This window comes from Ciconia boyciana, chromosome 7 (assembly GCF_034638445.1).
Source record: "Ciconia boyciana chromosome 7, ASM3463844v1, whole genome shotgun sequence".
NCBI lineage: Eukaryota > Metazoa > Chordata > Aves > Ciconiiformes > Ciconiidae > Ciconia > Ciconia boyciana.
The window spans coordinates 41,838,648-41,862,472 of NC_132940.1; positions in this window are offsets into that span (position 1 = coordinate 41,838,648).

The following is a 23,825-nucleotide window of genomic DNA, read 5'->3' on the forward strand; positions in this document are numbered from 1 at the left end:
TGGGTTGGGGGCCCCGGGGTGGGGGGTGGGTGGAGGGGGGTGGTTGTTGTAGTTTTGTTTTATTTTACAATACTTAGTCAGATCTTTGCATGAGGTAAACTTGCAGCTACCCACAGGAAAGTCAAAGACTTTGTTAGAGCAGGAGATAGTCCTTTCAGTTCCACGTACAAAGGTACCTTTTGCTGTGGCTGCTGAATTGGATTCATCAGAAGTAAAGGCTAATCCTCCCCTTGACATTTACAGAGTTGGTTGATTACTTCTCTTCTGGACCATCCATGTAGAGCATTGCAGGTTTTTATAAATTCTTTCCTGGAAATGCTTAATATTAAGAGTTTTTTCCGATCCCTAATTTAAGCTCTGCACATTAATAATTGAAAGCTTACAAGGTAAAGCAAAAAAAATGACAGATCAAACCTGGCAGAGCACACTGGGAGAAAAAATATCACCGAGACAAAACCACTTTAACTGCAGTGGCCAGAATTCTCTTGACCATCATAAAACCACTTTCTGACATTAGCTGAAGGCTCATGTGGCAGGACGGCAAGCTGGAGGCCAGTGCAGCAGCTGGTATTCATGGAGGGCTATGTGCTTACATTATTACAATACTTACACTACACATAGAGGTGGAACTGAATGAGGGGACCCACCACATACTCTCTGCTCAAGAAAAACCTTTTAATTTCTTCTGTGACTTACACAATTTATTTGAATTTACTTTTTAATTGTTTTGGAAGTACTCTGTCCCTACAAGAAGAGTACCTATGAAAGGGAAGTAGTTGTTAGTATATATAGTTAAATGCATATGCATATATATATATATATGTTTTATATTAGAATAACAGTAGTAGCTAACCATGAGGGGTCAGAGTCCCACTATATGTAGACTCTAGATTGAGTAGGAATTAGTCACTGTACCACAGAGTTGACAACTCAATGAAGACAGACAAAAGAATCATTTCTGTCCCTATTTTTAGGGTAATTGATGCAAAGCAAACATAAGGACTCAGGTTTCTGTATGGTAAGATCTTTATAGGCCTTGAAAAGGGATCAGATTTTCAAATTAGTTCTCTCCTTTTGATTCAAAGGTTTTCTGTAAATCCTGGCCCATATCTAATGTCAGCCAGGCTCTCTGTAGGAAAACAAACAAGCAAACTCCCATCCCAGAGCTTACACCTTTAAAATCTCTCCAGTGGTGCTGCTGCGACCCAGACACAGGCATCTACAGTGGACCTTCCGGGTCATCCGGCCCTCTGCTACTGCCATCAATCCCCTCTAATCCCATCTATAAGCTTATCAGGCCTCATCTTAAAACTAAATAGGTTCCTAGTGGCAAAGCTGTTACCATTTTCTCCTCCTTCCGTTATCTCAGAGGAGGTGGTTAAAGAAAAATCTAGTTTCAAGCTTGAATTTATCTGTGGTTTATTCATACTTATTTATTCTTTGTCAATGTTGTCCTTTAGCATAGATAGCTCTTCTCCTTCCCTTATGTTTACTCTCCTTCTTTCCCAGCCCCTATGTTGAATTTACTGGCAGCAAGTTCAGTCTTGGCTTTGCAAGGTTACATGAGCCATATTTGTGTACACTATCTACTAACCTCTCCACAGCCCGTGTTATTCTAAGAGCCCTTCTCCACATCTGTTGCAGATGGAGTAAGTCTTTCCCCAGTTGCGGTGATCAGGCTCAGAAATGGTGTTTCATATGACTTCTTATCCAGGCACTCCCTCCAGAAGTGAGAGATCAAAGTTCGGTTCCCTTCTCTGGGTGAGTGAATCTGAAGGGTTATTTCACATAAACTAGAGACCAAACCATAAGGTATTCTGACCTGGTTATATTTTTAATCACTTGTAGATACTATTCCATTCACTGGAAGAAATTATGTCTTAAAATGGAGCGGCACCATCCCATAGCACTGCTGAGTGTCTTAAGCATATTAGCCTAGAGTTATTCTCTTTCCTTTCCTGTGTCAGTACTATCATAACTGAGGAGAGCTTCACCTCTCCTCCCTGCAAGACATAAATCCTGAAACAGTCTGGAGAGCTTCCTGGTAGATGTGTCCTCCTTTTCACTCAAGCAGAGGCAGGAACTTAACCTGGCTTTTCCCTATTCCAGGGAAAAGACAGATGCCGCATCAAAGTAAACAGCTTTTTCTAAGTTTAATGGCATCAAGAATAACTGAAAATTGAAAGCTTCATATCAGTCTGGACAGGTTTTTGTTTAACTTCAGTTAGGCCTGATGCACCAGGGAAAACAAAAGGTGGGAAAAAGAAGAATGATCAGTGGTGCTTCCATAGCAGTTTGCCCCTTAACAGCCACTGGGGAAGGCTGACTTCTTGCTCATTTGTAGGCTGCTTGATCCCATTAAGTACAGATAAATGGGTGTGAACAAAGATGAAACATAGTTTCAACATTCATAAGTGGAACAATGCAGCTATTTGGTAAGAGGGGCTTGTAGCTGGTTAAACACAAATGGCTGGAGTCCACTCATGTGGTTCATATTCTCTTATTACACAGCCTTATTGCAGTAGGAACAACTTACTGTTTTCACACAAATTTATTCCATGATGATGAACTAGAGATATTGTTCACTTTGGTCAGTGAGAAGGCCAGAAGATTTTGAAATGATATTCCTTTTTTTAGGTTTTGTAAGTAATAAATTCCCCTACAAACTTAGCACCAGAGAAGTAATAGCACAAGGTCAGAGTTAAACTTGTTATATGAAAATTGCACTTGGTAATGATCTGAACTTTAAAAAATATCTGCTTCCCATTTCAGAAATGAGACAGCTCAATTCCTTCCTACGTTTCATTTGTTTTAAGGTAGAGAATGGAAATGGTATCAATTTTTCTGCCAGCATATTAAAACATGTTTTTATTAACAAGTAATTGCATTGAGTCTTAGAAAGCATTAGCAGCAGCAGCAGAAAATACTTCTGGAAAGCCGAAAAATGTATTTCAGATTCCTTTGAATAAAAATGTAAAACTGGTCCAGCAGGGTATTTCCCTTCCCTGAGCCTAAGACAGGAGAATTTTATATAGGTTCTACAGCTGAGAGCTATTTTAAATCTCATTTTGAACTCAAGTAATCTGTGAACTGAATGCTCATCTGGGTGAAAAGACACCCTGTACTTTTTTTTTTGAGACAAAGTATAAAATACCTGAAAGCTTAACAAATGCATGTGAAATTCAGGGGGAAGTCCACATTTGACCCATATGTGGAGTTGTTTTATTTCCAGTTTTGGACTAGTATGGATCAGCAGGGAAGGGGGGAGGTTGATCTTCCATATGGTAATTTTTCCAGGACAGTCTCCTATGTGGATGTAGTTATAACCATGTAAAGGTGCCAGTGGATTAGAAAAAAAGTCATTGGTACATGAGACTTAAATGTGATGTGATTAAATTAAGTGATCATCTAGCTTGTCAAAAAGAAAATTGAGAAGCGACTTTATTACACCGCATGCATACAGTGAAATGAGGGAGAATACCACGTGCTGATGAACTACTTGGTCTTGCAAAGGATGACAAAGCAAAAATAATGGTTGGAAGCTAAAGTCAGATAAAAATTCATTAGAAATGGGTTTTTTTGAGTGAGAGTGACTGGGACAATCTACCTAGGGATGCGGTGGATTCTGCATCTCTGAGTCATGGTTGCCTTTGGGAAAGACACAAGGTCCTGAGCTCAGAACAGGGTGAGTGTAAGTGTAATAGCCTGAAAATACACAGGATACTGACTGGACATGAGACAGTCACTCTTGGTCTTAAACACCCAAAGGGTTACATCTTAAGTTTAATCAAGCACATAGATGCCATTCCTGCAGCTATGAGTTCAATAAGCTGTTGTGGCAAATGTGTTATTAAAGTGCAGTGACAGGATTATGGCTGTAAGCAGCTGGAGGTCGGTTCTTTGGAGAAGGTGTTAAAAAATAATGGCTGGGATTTCCAGGAGGCCCCTTTGGATCATGTGGCAGAATATTGAGCAATATTCAGAAGACTTTCCTGGGGAGAGGGGTCTCCCCAGATTGCCTCGGGGATCCAAAATATAAAGGAGGCTGACTTAGAGTAATGGTGTTGGTGAACAGTGCTGAAAGTTCTCTTCAGCGAAAACTGAAGGGCACGGATAGGGATGGACGTATAACTGATTGTGTGCAAGGGTTGTCAGGGAGGCCCATACCTTCCAGCTAAGTTTACCAAATCAAGCAATTTGGTAAAGCCTAAGTCATTTGGAGGCATCATTTCAAGCCAGAAGCCAGCATAGAGTGCCTGTGAAGGGAATCTGAACAGGACAGCGCTCTGGAGCCTGTCCTCTTTGCTGCCATTCATATTGTTGTTGAGACTGTAGGCACTATGCAGGCTTCTTCCCACTGCCTTGGGAATGTTTTAAAGCCTCGATGCAGGGGGAGAAAAACACAAACCACCTGTCCTTTCATTTTTCTTTTTTCAATCAAACTGTAGTGATCTGTTTGAAAAGATCTAGTGACTGTCTGAGTCCAAAGTCCCTCTGAATCTGAATGGTAAAGCACTCACTGACCTCAGCAAAACCAGGATTTCATCCTTCCTTTTTGAAAGAAAAGAATGATGTCCCAGCCTAACCAAAGCATTCAATAAGTGTTTAAGGCCAAGCTATCCCATGGAAACAGTTTCCTCCTTTGTCTCCTCCTTCTCCATCCAAAGGTACAATTTTCTTTTAAAAGCCTCTGCAGACTGCTGCAGCAATTTTGTAATTTGAGGCTAGAAGGAAGCTGGAGTTTTCTAAAGGAATAAAGAAGCAGTTTGATTAGAACATGGCAAACTTCCCAATAGCTCCTAAAATAGGTCTTTTGGGGAGTGTTTATATCACCTGATGGCACAGCTGGGACCTTGCGGGTCTGGATGACCATCCATTCATCCTTAGGTTTCTTTAAATCATCCTGATAACAGTAAAAAAGTTGATAACATTGGAAGCCAGGGCTCAAACCTTTCAGACTCCAAGTCTTTTTTCACCCGTTCTTGCAATGAAGCACATTCACATTGAGGCTAATACCGGAAAGTAAGCAGATGATGAAAATATACCTTAACCCTGGATTTTGTGGTGGTGGAATTTAATGAACTTTCATCCACAATCCAGCTGAATGCGTGTGGGTCAGTGTGTGGGTCCCTCAGTCTGATCACTCAGCTGGAGCGCCTGGATTTGGCAAGTGGGCATGTCAGCAGAATCAATTCTGAACAGACTGTGTCATTTAAGGAATAAACTGGACTTCGTGTCCTTCCCATTCACTGGTGCAACATGTGCTCCTCGGCCACCAAAGGCTGGCAGGAAATTTGTGAAGGATACAAAGTAAGGAGGGTGGAAGGAAAAAAGATGCCACTTGAAACAGACAGATGGAAAATTTCATATATTGAAAAAAGATGTCTGTTTTGTAGAAAACAGGCTGTTAAGTATGTTTGTTATTTTTAGCCAATAATGCACTTGATGAAAGAGTGTTCTTGATAAGGAACAGCCTCTGATGGGAGGGAGGGAGACAGGACCACGGCAGGTAGTTATTAAGGCCAGTTTGGTTGGCAGCTATAAAAGTAAATAGTAGTGCTGCTCTTGGTTAACAAGCAGCAAATGGGGGGATTGAACAAACTTTCAGATCATTAAACAAATGGAAAGTTCACTCAACATCAAAGTGTGGTTTGGTGTTTAATTTGTACTTTAAAAAAAAAAGGCAAAAAAAAAAAGCTGGGACTAAATACTTCTGCAGGTCTTGTGCAGTCTCCATTAGACCTGCCTGGGAGCAAGACTGGTGCCATAGAGAGGAAAGTTTTGCTTAACTCCTCGTCTGTGTGGGCAGGTCTGCACTGACATCTGTCTCCTCAGACATCATTTCTCCACCCAGGTTCCACCTTTTCTGTAAAATCCTGTCATTCAGGGAGCTGGGGACACGAATCTATCACTCAGGCAAAGGGCTGCAGCCATTGGATTACCCTGAAAGTGTGCCTTAGTCAGGCATCGTGCCTCATATCCAGCCTATTTCCATTAGAAGGCAATGCAAGGACCGCTGTCAGTCACATTGCCTAATTAGTATATTATTGGAAACAGGATGATGTTGATAGAAAATAAATGAAAACTTTAAAAATCAAAGGTTGAACAAAATTGCAACTCACATAGAGCTGTTTGGCTTCTATATGATTCAAATGTCACCCATACCCCTAAGCTTAGGCTCACATGGGCACAGACTGTGTGCTTGTCTCCTCTGCCCAGGGATGAATTTGAGTGTAGTCTTCACATTTACCCATTCGAAGTGTGAACAGAAATTCTGTAGCATTCTCTTTATGGCAATCTAAAATAGAAGAAAGCTCATTATTTAAATACAGCATCGGACTTCCCCTTGATGTTACACAGGCATCTTCGTGCTCTTTCACTCATACTGAAAACTGAGCTCCCACCCTCTGGTTCAACCCCAAGACTAACAAGGGCAGAAAATGGTAAAGATGTTGTGTAGCTTACAGGAAGACTGCTGAAAAACAGTTTGTTATAAAGATGCTCTGGTACTTCATGGAAAAGTAATTTTTTTAATAGCTTTTTGTAATGCAAATGTTCTGTAGCAAAGCCTGTGGAACCTTGTGTTATTAATCACCCTGAGTATCCAAACTTTCTTTTTTAAAACTGGGTCTTTTAGCTATTTGGAAAAATCCATAAATATGTGATTTCAAGGGCTGCGGGAAGAACCACTCGTATACAACAAAGAAAAAAGCCCTACAATTTAAAAAGAAAAAGAAAGGTAAAGACATTTGATTTCCCCTCACTGATCACACCTGTACGGAAAGATGGCCATCTGATTACTTACTGCTTTGAGGTGGCTAGATCAGCCTGTGCTGGATTTTTTTATTATTATTATCTTTTTTCCCTCTTCTCTCTCTTGCCTCTTGCCCGTAACAGAGATGAGGGAAATCATTCAAATAGAAATCCTAGCACTAGTAATAATCAAAGAACTATTCTGTTCTTATTTCATAATCAAGTAAAAAAATTGTCGTTCTTTTTTCCCCCCGTTCTCTGCTCTTAATGTAATGAATTATGGCCACCTCTTACGTTCTTGTTCATTTTGGGGTAGGTCATGATGCAGGTGATTGACTGCAGGGGGGGAGCAGGAGTTCCCCCTTCTGCGCTCAGTGGATGCATACCAAGAAGGACACAGGAAGAAGGAGTCTCACAGCCAGTTTATGCCAGCAGCAATGTTTTATCTTCCTCTCCCAGCAGCAAAGAATTGCTGTGGGAATATTGCAAGGATGCTCTGCTGAGCTTGGCTGGGTTGTTGCCACCCAGCCTACCAAGGCCACTTTCTGTTTTGTTGTTAACTCATGTTCCTCGGCCAACTCTTTTATCTGTCCCACTTCTCATACCCAAAATCACACTGCTTAGTGATTTTTTAATTGGAATGTCACACCTCATTTAGGTTTTCTTTGCAAGATGATCTAAAGTATTTGTGACTTCCTGTGATAAACAGAAGCCGAACGGGAGAATGGACTCTAGGTGTCTGCTCATGTCATCAGCATACAGGCTTAAGTCTTATTTTCCACATTCTACCTTCCCCAAATATTGGTATTAGGAAGAACCTCAGGGTAGTTTGATTCAGGTGAGCCCCTAAAATACAGGTGTTTACTTAACCATTTGCAAACTTCATCTTCCCTGCTTTGTTTCCCCCTTGTTTCCTTCACAGCCTCTAATTTTCCAAACTCAATCTACTCCAGTCTGTGTGTCCCAAAGGTCCTTTATGCTTCCCACCATGCTTAGGTGCAGCAGATGTACCTTACCCTTCCCCAAGCCCTGGCATGTCTGTGCTATCAAGTGTCCTACCATTCCCAGCGCTGCTGTCCCCTCTGCCAGCAGTATGCTGCTGCCCTGCCTGGCTACCCCTGCTCCATGGGTCAGAGCCAGGTTTGTCCCAAAACACTCTTGCTCTAAGGTGGGGCTGTGAGTCCAGCTGCTTTCCATATTACCTATTTTATGACAGATAAGTCTATGAATAAATCTCACTGCATTTTCACCAAGGTGGGCAGCAGCTCTCTGGGGGCACCTGGGCAGTGGGAACAAGAACATGGCACAGGCCAGGAGGGAGTGTCCCCCAGCTGCACCCTGCTCCTCGCCTCTGGGGACATGGGCTTGGCCTGGCCTCTGATCAGGCGTTCGCAGGGTCTCACAGTGAGCACAGGCGACTGGGACAGTCTGGAGCTCTTGTGGAAGAGGGAGGCGATGGATGTGGGTCCAGGTCCTCAGTGTGAGAGCTGTGGGAGAGGCCAAGACGTGTGCCTGTACTTGTAGGAGTTCGGCCAGTCGGAGAGTTGGGGAGCGGGCCAGGAGAAAGTGGGGGAAGTAAAGGCATAATCTGCAGAGGAACGAGAGCACCAGGCATGGCTAAGGAGGGGACGGAGATGTGCAGAGCAGAAGGCATCTTCTATGGCTGCTTGGCCTCCTCTGCCTCTTCCTGCAGGGAGTAAGAGAGCCCACGCTGGAGCCACAGTGAGCCATGCTCCTGCACTCCCTGCATGGAGCAGGGCAGTTAATTTTGCTTTAGCATGCAGGTATTTGCCCTGGGTTTGTTCATTACCATTCTTCCTATTCGTTATCGGTTGTGGTTACAAGCCAAAAGGAGCACTGTTGCATCTGAGCAAGGCCCAGAATTAATAGATGTGAGAGCAGCCAGTCCAGGAGATTCTGCTGAAATAATTATGCCCCAACATTTCCTACAGGATAGATTTGAGGAAGACGGTGGCAGCTGCTATGGTTTGCGAGGAAGTTGAAAAGCTATTTGTGCAAATTCTTGTGGCTAAGTTTGGTCTGTTAGGGCTGGGTTTGAGGCCACTCCCTCTCAATCCCATTCCCATTTCTAGTTCAGGACTGTGTTTATTATCTTTCAGCAACTGCACAGCAGTCGGCCCTGGGGCCTGAAGAGAATAATCATTGTGTTTTGATCCTCAGCTCCTTTTCAGAGCTAATAAATAAGTTAGCTGCTGGTTTATATAACAGTTTAGAAGCTCACACCATTCAAAGGTGTATTTCATTGGCATGGGTAATTAGCAAACATTACCCCAACACTATAATTTGCTGTTTGTTTTCCCTCTGAAGCAAATAGATATAAATTGTTTAAAAGGGCAAACCTGTGCAAGAGAAAAGCATCCCGAAACCCAAACACCAGCTTCTAGCAATTAAGGAGATATTACTGGCATCAACAGGATTATTGTCATTTTTAAACTATGCAGCTGCTTGTGATTACAGTGCTCTCCTGGAAAGGCAGCTGATCACCAGCACGCCCGGCCAGCAGGCTCTGGGGTGGGCTGGGAATTGCCCACTGCTATGCTGAGATTGTTTATCTTGGAGCTCTGTCTCTCTAGGTCTATCTCTTAGGGTTTATCTCTCAGTGCCTCGTTATCGCTGCCGGTATTTTCAAGTCAGCCTGTATGCCTTGAGCTGAAATTGAAGCCTGCCTGCCTGCAAGTTGCAGTGGGTATGGCCAGATGGGAATTGTTCGATGAAACAGCTTTTTAACAAGAAAGTGCCTGTTTGTCAAAACTGAAATTGTTTTGTAGAAATGCATCCCTTTTAGTGAATCTTTAGGAGGCTATGCAGCTTGTGACAGACTCTTGCTGGTCCCCACATGCCAGCCTGGCCCCCAGCCCCAGGGCCTGGTGCTCCTCGAGGCTGTAGCACTCCTGACCCCAGAGCAGGACTGCCCTGGCTCCCCTGTCTGAACTTGTAGGGTTGCACCACAATGGCTGGGCATTGTGCTGCACTGGGAGAAGCAGACAGATGGAGGCCAAACCTCTGAAATCCCAAGCCCAGCCTTGGCTTGTCTAACCTCCATTAAGCATTGGAGCCCCTATTTTACTGGGCTTGTCTCAGATTTTGACATCCAGAAACCAGGTCTCAACTAAGTCTTGGGATGTGGTTTCATTTTCAAAATTGAAAAAAGAAAGAAGTGGTTTTTATGTGAAATTTATTGGGTTTTCTCTGCTGTGGGAGACATCAAAGCTTCTGTTTTGTTCTGAAATAGAATAATTTTTCTACTTTTAAAGCAGTTTTGGACTTCATACTGAACAGACATTCGTGCTTTCAGCCAGCTGGCTGTTACTCTCTGGAGCTGTAGTGGGGTCACTGCCTGCTGCTCCGATGCTGCCCTGCAGTTCTCCTCCCCAGTGCAGAGGGGCAGAGCCCCTTTGCTGCTGCAGTAGAGCTACCCATGTGAGAGGCTGTCACGAATGTTTACGCAGTTTTAGCTGAACTGAGAAATAAACAATAAAACAGCCTCCAGTCTCATTTACAATTACCCAGTGGGAAGGAAATTAAAATGACAGTATTTAAGTTTTCGCTCTCTCCTGGTGACATTTAGACATGGGGTCACACTTTGCAAAGGCAAAGTAATCAGCCAAGTACAAAACCTCATACAGCCCCATTTCTTGTTGCAAAGCATTGCCAGTGGGCCATTCAGTCCCTCTTCTCCCTTACACAGGTATGCCATTCATTTTATTAGTCCCTTGTGAATTCTGTTGCAGACAATGACATAATTGAATTTAAACAAACTAGACCAGAGTCTCATATGGTCTAGTGAACATTTATATCACTCAAGTACCAGAAGATCTCTGGAGGGGTTTGGATTTTTGTTCTTTTTTTTCTTTCCTTAAATACTTAAAAAAAAATCAAATGTCAATGACATTTTCTGGAGTAAATACTTCTAATGGAGCTGCAGAGAGATTTAGGTGGTCATACGCTTTTTGTGTGCAACAAAGAAACAGGATTAGTTTTACCTGAAAGACAGAGTCACAAAGCTCTCCACAGGCATCTCAGGAAATGCTAATTCTTCCTGACTCCAGTGGATAAAGATTATGACACAAATGATTACATTTAAAGGAAATACCTCCTCCCCAGTTTTTTTTTTCCTTACCTATAATGTAATACTGACAGATTAACAATCTATTACTTAGATTGGGAGATCTGTATGTATATCATGTTATATGTTGCTCAGGTAACTGGGAAGGGAGAGCAGGGGATGTTGTGGCTTTCACCTGTTGTGTGGAAAATTGCCTAAGCTGCTAGTGAAGTAGGGCCAGATTCTTGGCTGCATAAATGTGTATGGTTACAATTTACAGCAGGAGAAATATGGTTGCATTTAGTTGGTATTGAGTTGAACTTTGATTTGAACAATCATTTTATGGAAAATAATGTAAATGGTGGGGAGCTTGTTCTGATGGGGCTTCTCGTCTATAGGCAGTTCTCATTGCCATCTGCAGTACCCAAAGGGCTTCTTTCTTATACTCAGTAGCACGACAACTAAAATGAGTCTGCTCAATAGCTGAGGTTGACCCTGAGCATGGAGACTCAATCCTCAGACTGACTTCAGCTCAGAGCTGAAGCAGCCCAGAGACATAAACAACCTGTATGCCCTGTGACCTTAACCTCCTGGTAATTGTGGGATTCTTTCTAGAGAGTACTTAAGCTTATGCTGAAACCCCATTGTAGGCATGCACTAAACTATAGTAGGCTCCAAGAAGATGTTACAGTTAATCTTATGTCTAGATTGTTAGAAGAATTAGTATTTAAGAAGGTCTTGTGCTTTTTTTCTTTCTTTTCTTTCTTTCTTTTTAATTTCACTGCAATAACCATAGTTAGATGGCTAAGACCAGGCACTGAGAATCACCTCCCTGTGTGGTTCCATTAGCTGAGGCCTTCTCCCTCCGCATTAAACATTCATGGTATTTAGAATAAATGTTGCATGCATTGTTCTGTTAAAATAAAAAGCAAACAACTTTAGTGAAGTAATTAGGATGTGGGTCACAGTTTTTTATATAGCAAGATAGACATTATTTAACTTTGCAGAAATCCTGCGCTAGGCCTTTTATCAAGAAAGTCCATTTGTTTTTTAAAAACCCTTAATCAATAAATCCTAATTAAAATCATATGTCAGATAACTAGTAGTCCTTAAGATTTTGGTTTTATACCCAGGAGGGTTCTATCTTACTGATGACATGAATGTATTTATTTACTGACTAGGTCAATAGCCTGCTCAATAATTGTTTTTTGCCAAGGTTACAGGCATTTGGCTGGAAATAATTAGAACTGTTTGTGATGATGGATTTTTCTGAAACTTGCTGTAATACCTGAAGAAACTCCTGCCTGGGTGCCTTGAAGCTCAGACAGAGCTGTGTTTAGTTCCATGTGCAGCACAGTCCTCCTAGCCCTGTCTAATAATTAGATTCTGTTTCATTTGCTATGACCTGGCTTCCAAAACTTTCCATCCACAGGGCCACAGTATGTGCCCTACAGCTGATATGTAGACTCATATCACATTTACAGCATTTCCAATTTATATTCAGTGATATTTGGCTGCAGTGGTTTGTGGGAAACATTGAGGTTTGGTAGTGGGCTTTGATCCCAGAAACTTTGGAGCTTCTGGCTTATGGGTGAGCTCTGGATGGGGTTATATGACATGGCAAGGACTTTAGCGGGGATAAAGATCTCCTCCTTTTTCAATTTATATTTCTTAGCTGTGTGGGTCTTAATAAGGGGTGATTACACTGTTCCCTGGAGCCAACATACAGAAGATGGCAAAAGTGATTAAAAAGTACTGCTTCAAAGCACGGTATACTTTTGTCAGCGAGTATCAGTGTGAATAGTGAGGATGGTTGGTAAATCCCTGCAGTGCTGTCAGAATAAGGCCATCAGTAGCAGAGGTCTCAACTCTCCAAGGCCATTGTGAGGAGTGACAGAGTGGCTATGAGAACCAAAGAATCTGGGGAAAATGAAAAATCTAAATAGCAGCTAGTCTTCATTTTATGACAAAGAGGCTCTAATAAAGATTAGATGCTTCTCTGAATTGTAGTTCCAAAAACCTCTTCAAACCAGAAAAGTGACTAAGAACACATTTGGTTTAACCTTAAACACACGAGTACTTCAGTTTATTTATTTAAATTTTTTTAGGGCTGACTAATGTGCACTGAATTTTATTTCCTGGATAAGGTTCCATTGTTGTTAATTCCAGAGTACTTTGTCACTTAGTGAGGCTCACACTTGAGACCTCCTTCTATTGTCCTTGCAATATACTGGGCCAGAGAGGTCCCCTTTCCCTTCAGTGATTGCTGTGCAATGATTCTCCACTAGTCAGAGGTTGTTATGCTAGCACACACCTTCATCGTGTTGCACAGCTGAGTAATAAATACGTCTGACTTCTGCATCACAGCCGTTTCCCAGGGCATCCGTTTGCCTTTGTGCACAGAAGCCAGCCATACATATTTATTGCTGGGATGGAACAATAATTAGGAAATTTTTCATTTGAATTATGCTTTTTACACTGTTGCTTGGTGTTGCTATATATAATACAAATATATTGGGGAGTAAACACAATTTGATTGCAATGACAAAAAAAGAGAAGATCTATCTCTCTTCAGTAGGAATATAGTCTCAGAACAGATTATAGTGATAGCTTTTATCGTGCTTTTTCTTCATCCCTTTTCCCGTAGGTTAAGACTCAAGTCATTGATGCAATATCCCAGAAATAACATTTCAGTTTATTCCCAGACAGCATCCTCAGCTGTGTGTTTGGAGCCACTTGCACATAAATTACAGGGAAAGCTTATAGGAGCATAAAGTATTTTCAGTAAAACCTAAAACCTTTGACTTTTAAGGTTGCGCGTGACAAACTTCCCAACTACATAAAAACTAGAGCACATCCTCAGAGAACAGAATCCTTCAGTCTTCATAATAATTTAAAAAGAGAAAGATATCACAGATGGGATGGTTAGAAATGAGCATCCTCCTGAATGTGAGTGTACCACGGCATCCAAGCAAGTAGTTGACTTTCACAGATTTAACCTTGCCTTTTAGTGTGTCCTTAACTAAAACTGGAGGGTAAAACATAGATTTTATGCTTAAAACATATGAATATATATATACGCACACATATATGTATTCACACATTTATCTAAAGGAATTTACATGAAAATGTGTTTTCCAAAGGAACTCTAATACCTTCAACAGGAAAAGCCATCAGGTTCTTGAATCATCTTTCCCTGACAATATCATAAACCTAAAGAACTACTTAGACTAAGTGCTCGCTTTTACATGGCTAAATTTAGGTAGGATGATTCACTCTTAATTTAAGAGCCAGATTTGCATAACAAGACAATGGCAGTTAAGCGTCTAAATGCCTACAGCAGATTTTCCGGCTTCCTTACATCGCAAAAGCTGTCATTGATCTCAGTGCAAGTGAATTCTAGGAAATCAAAATCCATTTGTGGATACAAAGCATGTTACAAAGACATGGCCCTAAAGTTTAGTTTAAATCATAAGAACAACCATGTGGCATCTGATTGGTATTCCAAGTCTGAAAATGGACAATAGCATTTGCTTAGGGAAAGAGTGCAAGTAAGAAGCAAGGGAAAATGGTATGATCCTTCCCATGGCATAGCCTCCTAGCTCACTGCGGTCAGCTATTCAGGGATTTTTTGTACTCAAGGCTACACCTAGCCATTTTATGCTTAGTAGCTACTGATGAGTCTGCCTTCCATGAATTTTTGAGCCCATTTGTGAACCTTTCTCATTTTGAACCCATTTGCACTTTTGATCTCCAATATACTGTGGTGATGATTTCCACAGTATAGTTAATAATTGTCCTCCTCAATGTAAGACCCTGATAAAGGCCTGCTCAGTGGAAGAGACATGATAGGAACATAGTTAATACAACCTTGCTGGAATTAGATTGCCACAAAAGCATACTAGGGAATCTTTAGTTAGGGTCATTCTACAATACATAGGCCTAAAGCAACACAAATCATTTTTCTAGAAGAAAAGGAAAGTAGAAATTGAACTTTATGTGCTTTGAATATGTGGCTGGTGTAGGGACAGTCTTTCTTTCACCGATTTAATTGAGTTAAAAATAAATATTTTCTTTGAAGTGTTGCTTGGCATGTCTCAAGTTACAAGACTTTCATAAAAGCTAACGCAGTCAAACTATGCATCCAGTGCCTGATGCTCCTTGCTTTCAAAGACTCTCAGGCATCCTCATGGAAGCATGCCTAGTAAAACTGACACTTTCTCCAGTTAACCAGAAAATAGAAAACCAAGCACAGCCCTTCCAAAACCAGCATCAATTTCACAGGATGACAACTTATGTATTTGGAAGGCGTTGCTTTTTGCATATCTGTAGGATTGACAAAGTCGCACTAATAAATAATCATAAATTAGCCTACAGATTATTTTGTCATCTTTGCACTCTGTGGAACTACTGCTGGCTTGTTGGCAAACAACTGAGCTTTGATGCAGTCGTGAGACCCTGTGCTTTTCAGCTCCCCAGGGACCGGCCAATGTGTAGGCACTCTTGCTCTTGAAGTCTTCAGGTTTACTGCTTGGGTTCAAACAGCCTATCTGGCAAAACTTTTCAGAAACTGGCTCCTTTCCCTCTTAAGGCATTAGCTTACCTTCAGATAATGTGTTCAAGAATTCATCGTTTTGAAGCAAATAGGCCACAGTGTGGGCAGAACATCTCTAAATCATTCCCTCTGTATTTTAAACAACACAAGAGCTATGCGTGAATCTTTGTTTCAGTGTCCTCCTTATTCAAATGCATCAGGAGTTGATCTTCATCCTCCAAGCAGACCAGGACATGTCCTCTCTGCTCCCATCTCTTTCTGTGCAGCTTTGGGTTTGGGGTCAGGTTTCCATAATAGTCGTAGACCCTTTTGTAAAGACAGCTGGTCCACTCTCTCAAAAGAATTTGCTCTCACTTTTTACTCTCAGGCTAGCAATTAACTTTTCTGTCAGGAGATTAGTTGCTCACTTGCCCACCTGAGATTTGCTCTGGGCAGTAGCCAGCTCTTTGAACAAAAATGTTTCTTTTTGACTATAAGCTTATCAAGGCTTTACAGCCCTCCACTGTGAGCCTTGTGCAAAGGGGGGGTGTCTCTCTTAGCACTACCAGGGATCTCTGGGCAAATGGGTTTCCAGAGGATCCGAGGAGATGTGGGGTGGTTTTGGCATTCAAGGATGGCTGGCACAGCGCAAAGTGCAGAACAAAGTAGTGTAGTAGATGGAGAACAATGTATACATATGCCTAAATATATAGTTGCTGTTCACACTTTCATTGGCATTCATTTCTTAAAAAAGAGCATCTGTTTCATAGCAGCAGTTTTCTGTGATAACATTGCCGAGCATTTTTGTGCCAACTCATTTTTCAAAACTTAACCCTGTGCCATCCCATTAAATGGACTGGGACAGTTCCTGTGAGCTCACACGGCACTAATGTAGGCTGGGCTAGAGTGAAGGTGTGGAGGGGAATAGCAAAAGGGAGTACACAGTATATACAACAACAAATGAATTCATTTGCTACCAAGAAGCAAATTGTAAAGAGCTTTTGTTGAGCAAGTGTAAGAAAGCATTTAGTACCTAGTGCTTTTGAGGTCCAGATGAAAAATACTATAAGCATCCAACTTCATGTCATTCTGGTCCAGCATCTGTTTCTTTGGCAGAGAAGCTGAATTTTCCCCTGAAATGTGTTCTTGTTACTGGATTAGATCCTTTTCCAAGAAATATGTAGATAAGAGCCCTAAAACTGTATGGATTTGTACCTGTCACAGAATAGGTATTGTCCCAGTGAATTATCATTTATGGATACTGGAAAGATCTGAATAAACCTTAAGTCATCTCAGAAATAATAAGGGATAAGCAGCCTGTGTCCTTTGTAACCTACTGTAGTGAGCTCAGCTACTGCTTCTTAATACTGAATATTCATAAAGTCATTAAATGAATAATTGGGATACATTTACACTTTATTACTGTTATGGGATAGCCTGGGCACCTTAATAAGATGCTGATGATTCATTTTGGCATGACAGTAAGAGGGTGCACAGGGAATTTGTCAGTATGACTTGCTAATGCAAAAATAATTGTTCCATTTTCCAACTTTAATGTCAAGAAAGACACTGATGTTTAAGAGTGAATCTGACTAATAGTCCCTTTCGCTGTGTATTAGAGATTTGTACAGAGCTAGTGCTCTGCAGCTTGTTGGTTCTATTTCTGCAGTAAATGAAGAACTGAGGAAGAGGAGGCAGAAATACCCAGCCCCCCCCGCCCCTGAAATTCAGAAATGACTAAGAGCTCCTGTATGTTGCAAATCAATTCTGATGCACTTGATAAATGAGGAGGATTACATAAGTAATATGATTAGAATGTAATAGCAATGGAAGGAGCTTTCCATTACACTGAGACCTTGACTCTTGAAATATAATGAAGCTTTTACAGGTCAATTTAATTATATTTGAGCTATACAAATATTTATCATGGCTACCTATTGAAAAGTTACATTCCTCTATTATAAGTCAGCTCCATGAATATATCTGCTATAAAGCTGTAAAAAGATTTATAAAAGTAGTAGAAATTAAAACTTAAATGAAAACTAGGTTTAAAACCTGCCTCAACTCAATCCAGTGTGCTTATTTTCGTGATTTTTAATCATGATCATCTCCCACATGGTGTTTTTCTGTTTACTAACATGGATGTCCTTGTTTCCATGAGGTGTGCTAGCTGGCATCTCAGAGTTTGTGTTGTGAGGTGTGTTGAACTTGAGGCTGACTTGTCCTCCCACACAGGACCTGAGTTTACCTCCACAAGCTCATGGTGAGTCTGTCTCTCATTCCATGGGGTGAGACTGTGTCTTGATTGTAGAGGGGAAGAAAGATGCCACTGGAAGAAGATGGCCTTGGCAGTGTGTATGTATGTGAGGAGCTTCCCCAAGATCTGACAGTTGTCAGAAAGAGGGGAACATAGCAGACATAACACACGGATAAAGGCAGATGCAAGCCTCCAGGCAGCTCATATACAATAATTTCCAGACCACGTACTCTACATCTGGCAGATGGTTCACATTATATGTCTTTGATAAATAGTGCTTATTAAAGAGTTAGAAATTTCTCCTTCCCCAGAGAAGCTGTTTCGTACATTTTTCAATCTTTAAGCGAAATGAAAAAGTTTAATGAAAAAGCCCCCATTCAGCCTCCCCCGATGAGCCTCCAGTCAAGATTTTCCTGAAGTACATAAATTCTTAATTTGCTGTAGATAATGTCTACCAGATGATAGTACCAGGAGCACAAGTGGAAATTAAAGAACAGCAGACTTGGAACAGACATTATTAAGCACTTTTTCATGAAGAGAAGCATAATTGTGTAGACTTAAGGCAAGGCTGTCAAGGTGAGAGAAGCCAAGTGAGGTCATACAGAAGGGCTTTAGATGGCCGCCTTCTGGAGCAGGTCAGCCATACAGGTGCGTATGGGATAGGGTACAAAGCTCCCTTTCACTGGGTCCCAACGTGAAGTGTAGTAAAATACCCTTATGAGAAGGAAAGCACACGTTGCATTGTATCACATCTACAAAGCAATGTCGCTTCTCAGAAAGGGGCAGGTAGCCGGTCTTGGTTCCCTATGGGTGAGAGGAATATCTTGTACACCTGAAGCACAGCATGAGTTTCTTATGTGAAGATTTTCAGGGATACAGAATGTGATTTGTACGTTGAATTTGTCTAGTTAGCGATGTTGAAAGCTTAAATATGAGTTCTTTTCATCTTCCCTTCTCCACTGTTGATGGCGCTTATGTGTGAAACAGCAGTGGTGGTATATCAAATAAATCCAAGATTTCTGAAGGATTTTTTAAATCTCTATGGTTGTAGAGAGAGGATCTGTACATTTTTTCCAGAATGTGAAAAAATGGCCTAGAATAAGATCTGTTTTAGTGAACGACTAAAAAAGCAGAAAATAATGTAAGAAAATAGTAACAAACCCTTCTTGTCATATAGTGAAGCTCATCAACAGCACTTACATAGGTTTGCATAAGGATTTATCTCATCATCTCTCTTTTGTAGATGGGGAAACCAAGGCTTAGAAGAAGAAAGCAACTTGCCAAGTTCAAATAATGAATGAATGGATGAGCAGGAGATAGAGAGTAGGTCTTGATTCAGCACTCCATCTGGGAGGCCTCAGGCCAGAAGGAAAGAGGTGGAAATTAGCATGTTAACAATTAGAAAATATGATATTTTTCTTATATATTTAGGGAAAGGGCTAATTATTTTCCAATTAATTTTTCATTAATCTTTTTTCCTATGACATGAACGTCTCTATAGGGGACCAAGAAAAATATTCATTATGAAATATTTGATCTGAAACAGAACATCACATTTATTTTGTGTACGCACTTACTGAAACAGCATATTGAAATGAAAACTGGAAATTCTAACTTGCTTTGAAAATAAATGTTCCAGCTTTTAGGAAAATCATAGCATTTTGAGTCTGGCTTTCTGAGGAAGAAGATCTTTTGCTGTATCCTGAAAAATGGCTGATTATGTGTGTGCCCACCTGTACATGTGCCTGTCTGTCCTCAATCACTTTTGAACTGTGCATCTTTCAGTTGAGAAAATTTGAGTGATTTACCTAAAATATATCAGTCAAGTGGGGAAATACGTTCCCTGTTTTTACATTTGGCAAAATAATGGCTAGTGCTGAATCCTATGCCTGCTTGTTCCAACATCCTCCTTGTACTGCAGCTGAAATTAATCTTAAGACAATCTCTACTATTTCCAAATGAAAAGAAGATCTTCATATTCTGCAAAATGCGGCTATTGATCTGGCTCTAACCAGAGAAATCCTTTTGAAATGAATTCCCAATAAAGCAATAAAACCTATTGCTTTAATAAGTTTACAGTACAAAACTTATTTGACAATGCAATAAAATATTATCTCAATCACGGACCGGATTTGAAGGTACTTGTTAAAAGAGGCAGTGTTTCCTCTTTCCAGAAACTCGAGTGCCAATTTAGATGTAAGCTTGTTCAAAAAATACAGTTTTGGTGCAAGGTTATCCTTGTGAGAAGTTTCCAGCAGGGACTGTAGAAGCAATTATTCTTTCTGGGCTATCAGTAATTTCTGCTGTAACTTCTCATGATGGCAGAAAGCTTCAATACTGGAAAAATTAGTGGATGGACTGAGATTGAATTTAGTTTTAAAATTTATATTAGTAACTTTGAAATGATTTTTCTGAAAAAATTAGGTTTGTCAACAATATACTTACATGTTAAAAAGAAATGTCCTAGCATCAGAAAACTTATTACCATCGTCTGGATTTTTTAAATAAAATATTCATAAAGCCAGATCTGAATTTCAAAAAGAAAAATAGCCTTTAAATTCTGAAGTAATATATTCTCCCATCTCATTAAAAAGCAGAAATCTATCTTGGATCTTATATGCTCTTCCTCATTACAAGACTATTTATATAACAGTCTGATAGACATCAGCTCTTCTTGGGCTTACAGCCCTTGAAAATCATATAAAATACTTTCCTCACTGTTTTAGCCTACATATCTAATTTTTCATTATTTATGACATACAACAGCTCAACTCTCAAGGTCACACTCCAAAGAAGTGAAAGCACATTTCTTTTTAGGTTTTGTTTTATCTTAGAATTCCAATCAGCTGAAAGAAAAAACACCACAGAAAATACAGTGAAGGCAATCAAGAACATAATATGGTTTTGGTAAATGCTTTTCAAGGGTGGAGAGTTACTGAGGAGCTTTTTAGCTAACCTTTTACTTTAATGGTACATTTAACTAATGCCAAATTGCAGTGGGGCTCAAGTGAAAGTCTGTGTGATGTGCATGTAACTACCCAAGAAATTCATTCTGACAGTTCTTTTTGCAAAAATACTCTAAGACAAAAGGAGACCTTGGAGCTCTCCCCTCCTGTATTCTAAATCTTGCTTTCCTGAGTAGCATGCCCAGGCATTAATCCCAGGAAAGGTTTCATATCAGTGCATTATTCCAGGAGAGCGGAGCAAAGTTCATGGTAAGCAAAGCAGGAAAAACAATCCTGCAGTCACTGTGAGTTGTCAAATGTTTGCCAAATTTTATCCCTGTTGGCAGTTTGATCCTGCAGGTGATCGCATATGTTCCTGTGACAGGTAGAGGAGGACAGAGGACATGAAGTCCAGCGTATGGTAAGGGCTGGCTTTTTAGGAACTGCTCTACACTTTCCACCCACACTCTATATTGTCTTAAAGGCAGAATTAAATAGAAAAAGAACTATGTAACATTCTGTGGAGTTTTGGAAATTTGTATCAGAGATGTAAATGGGCTTGCGTGTGAAGTAGGTTTTGCTCTTGTTACATGCTAAGGGTTTGTTTATCCAAGGTGGAGCTGTGGCATTTCAGAACATATTCACATTAGCAGCCATCACTCTGCCTGTTCAACGCAGAGGGTGCTACAGTTTCCCTGGAACATCCTCCAGACTCCATGCGTTTCCTTGTAAACCAGACCAAGACACATTTCACTGCACACAGGAACACGCACTTGTTTCTCCTGCATGACCTCTCAGAACAGGACAGTGGCACCCCTTCTCCCCAGGCCCTCTGACCCTGTAACTGCTGGCCAGATGTATGGGCTTCCATTCAGAGCAGGTTTTGGGCTATGTTCATACAATGAAGTCAAGTATGGTGACTGATGGTCTAAGTGCTGCCACAACACGAATCATAAAGAAAAAAATGGTAATAGGAAGGGCCAAGCATCACACTTGCATTCAGCACTCTCCAAAGAACAGGAACTAGTTAGACACGAGGCATTCTTCCAAGGTCCTAGAGTGGCTAAATCTATATGTCACTGTACACCCAGTGATGATGACATTGGTAGCAATGTGCCAGAAAAAAAGTCATCCTAATTCCTAGACAATAAAGATTCATTAATCCTTAGGTATGAGCCGTGGTATAATTTCTAAAACAAATAATTAGATAAATAAATAAATGAATAAATAAATTATATCAGATGTTGTTCTCATCTCTATAAATACCCCATTCCTCTCTTTCTGTTAAAATTTTATGCTAGTGTAAGAATGTGTCGTGGACTGCTGGCAAAAATGTTAAATATTCAGAATTACTTGGTTGTATATTTATGGCTTAGAACACTGTATGATTTATGCCATCTATTATCCACTTAAAGGTTCCATCATTTATTTGTTTGTCTCTTTTACTTTCTAGTCTCAGAAGGGCACAAAAATGGTATAATGGTAAAGAAGGATGTCCTTCCTTCATCTTAGAGGATTCTCTGGCCTGAGCTGTGTCTGCAGACCTGAGACAGATTCTTCCCTTGCTGAACATAGGCCTGCAGGTCTTCTAATGGCTTGCATCACGGGCACCCAGTGAAAATTAGATGAGAATTTGGCCATTGCATCCGAGTGCTTCCCATCTATCTTTTCTGATATTGTTATTACTCTAATACAAGGGGTATATTGCAGTTCAACACCTTATCTTCAGAAAGAGTCCCACAACACTTCACGGCATAGTTATGCGCTACTGCTGCCCATAATTCACCAGTGTCCTAAACACCTGCTAATGGGATTGCTTTGGATTTAAACTCAAAACAGGTCCTTTACTTCTGCTACTCATCAGTAATAACCCATGCTTATGGGAAAGAAACCAAATACGTCTTATGTGAGAAAAACAAAGTGTATTTGCTAGGGCAACTTTATAGAGACATCAAGCTCAGTGACTCTTTAACAATTCATTCCTCTATCTACCTCAAAATCTGTTTTCAGTGTATTACACGTATATCTGAGGTGTATGAGAGTACTCTTGTGACTTCATCCCAAAGCCTGTAGTTCCCATGCCGTGTGCCGTATGTGCTTGTTCTAGTTACAGCAATGTCCCAGTTTTGTATCTCAGTACAGAATGTCTAGTTCTCATTAATTGAGATTCCCTGCATTTTGCATATTTTTTGTCTAGAACCACCACTTTTTTGCCATAGGCCAAATTCTGACCTCATTGACCATCCTTTATGTTTGCAACAGCCAAGTCTTGTGTATTTTCCTTTAAAACAAACATTACATCTTCCTTCAGCTTCATCCTTGCTGTGTGTACAAGTCCTGCTGACCAGGTGGTTACTGATTTCACCATGAGAACAGTTCCTTGACAGCCTTCATTTTCCCCTTCCTGTAACATACCATGGTGAGAGGTCCTGAGTTTGCAAAGCCAGCTGCTGCCAGCTTTGTATTATATGCACAGCACTTGTACAAATGTCATCAGCCAAAGCCCTGTTTGTCTTCCTCAGCCTCGCACAGGGACTGGGGAACTGGTGGCCTCAGAAGCCTTGTTTCTTGTTCATCTCTTTTCCCACCTCTTGTTCTGAAGCATCCCATAGGGGTTCAACAGGGTCCCTGTTGTGTAGCCCCACATCTTCCACTTGTGAGAGATTTAACACTTCCTAACAGTCACGAGATTTCTGCAGACTCATAATGTGCAATCCCAGACCAAAAGACCATTTAGACTGAGGCTGTTGTGAGACTCTGATATTGGATCAACAGCTGGGGAAGAGACTCCCTTGTGAAGAGTAGGCATAGAAATACCTCCCAGTAACAGTGTGTGGGCAGAGTGCATAGTTTGGTCTAGGGGAGCAGGGTAGGACACTGGGACATGTTGTGAAAGGTCCTTGTTTGGCAGTATATGCTTTATACCACCTGCACACCGTAACTAATGAAATACTATTCAGAGCATGGAACAAGAATCTGGTCACCACAGTCTGTGGGAAGCCATCCAGATGACAGAGAGAAGCTCTGCAGAGAAAACTAGGATGGTCATTTATGACAATAAAATTACTATGTTGGGGATTGTTCACAACCTGTTTATGCAACGCATCTTCCTAAAAATTAATGTAACTCTGGGCACTCATCAGCTGTGTGAACATCTACCCTATGGCTGGGGTCAGTGCAGAGTCCCTGATCCTGAAAGCAGAACAGATATGGTTCTACTTGTTGAAAACTGCTGTACCCATCACCTGGATAGCTCCCACTTGTAAGAGT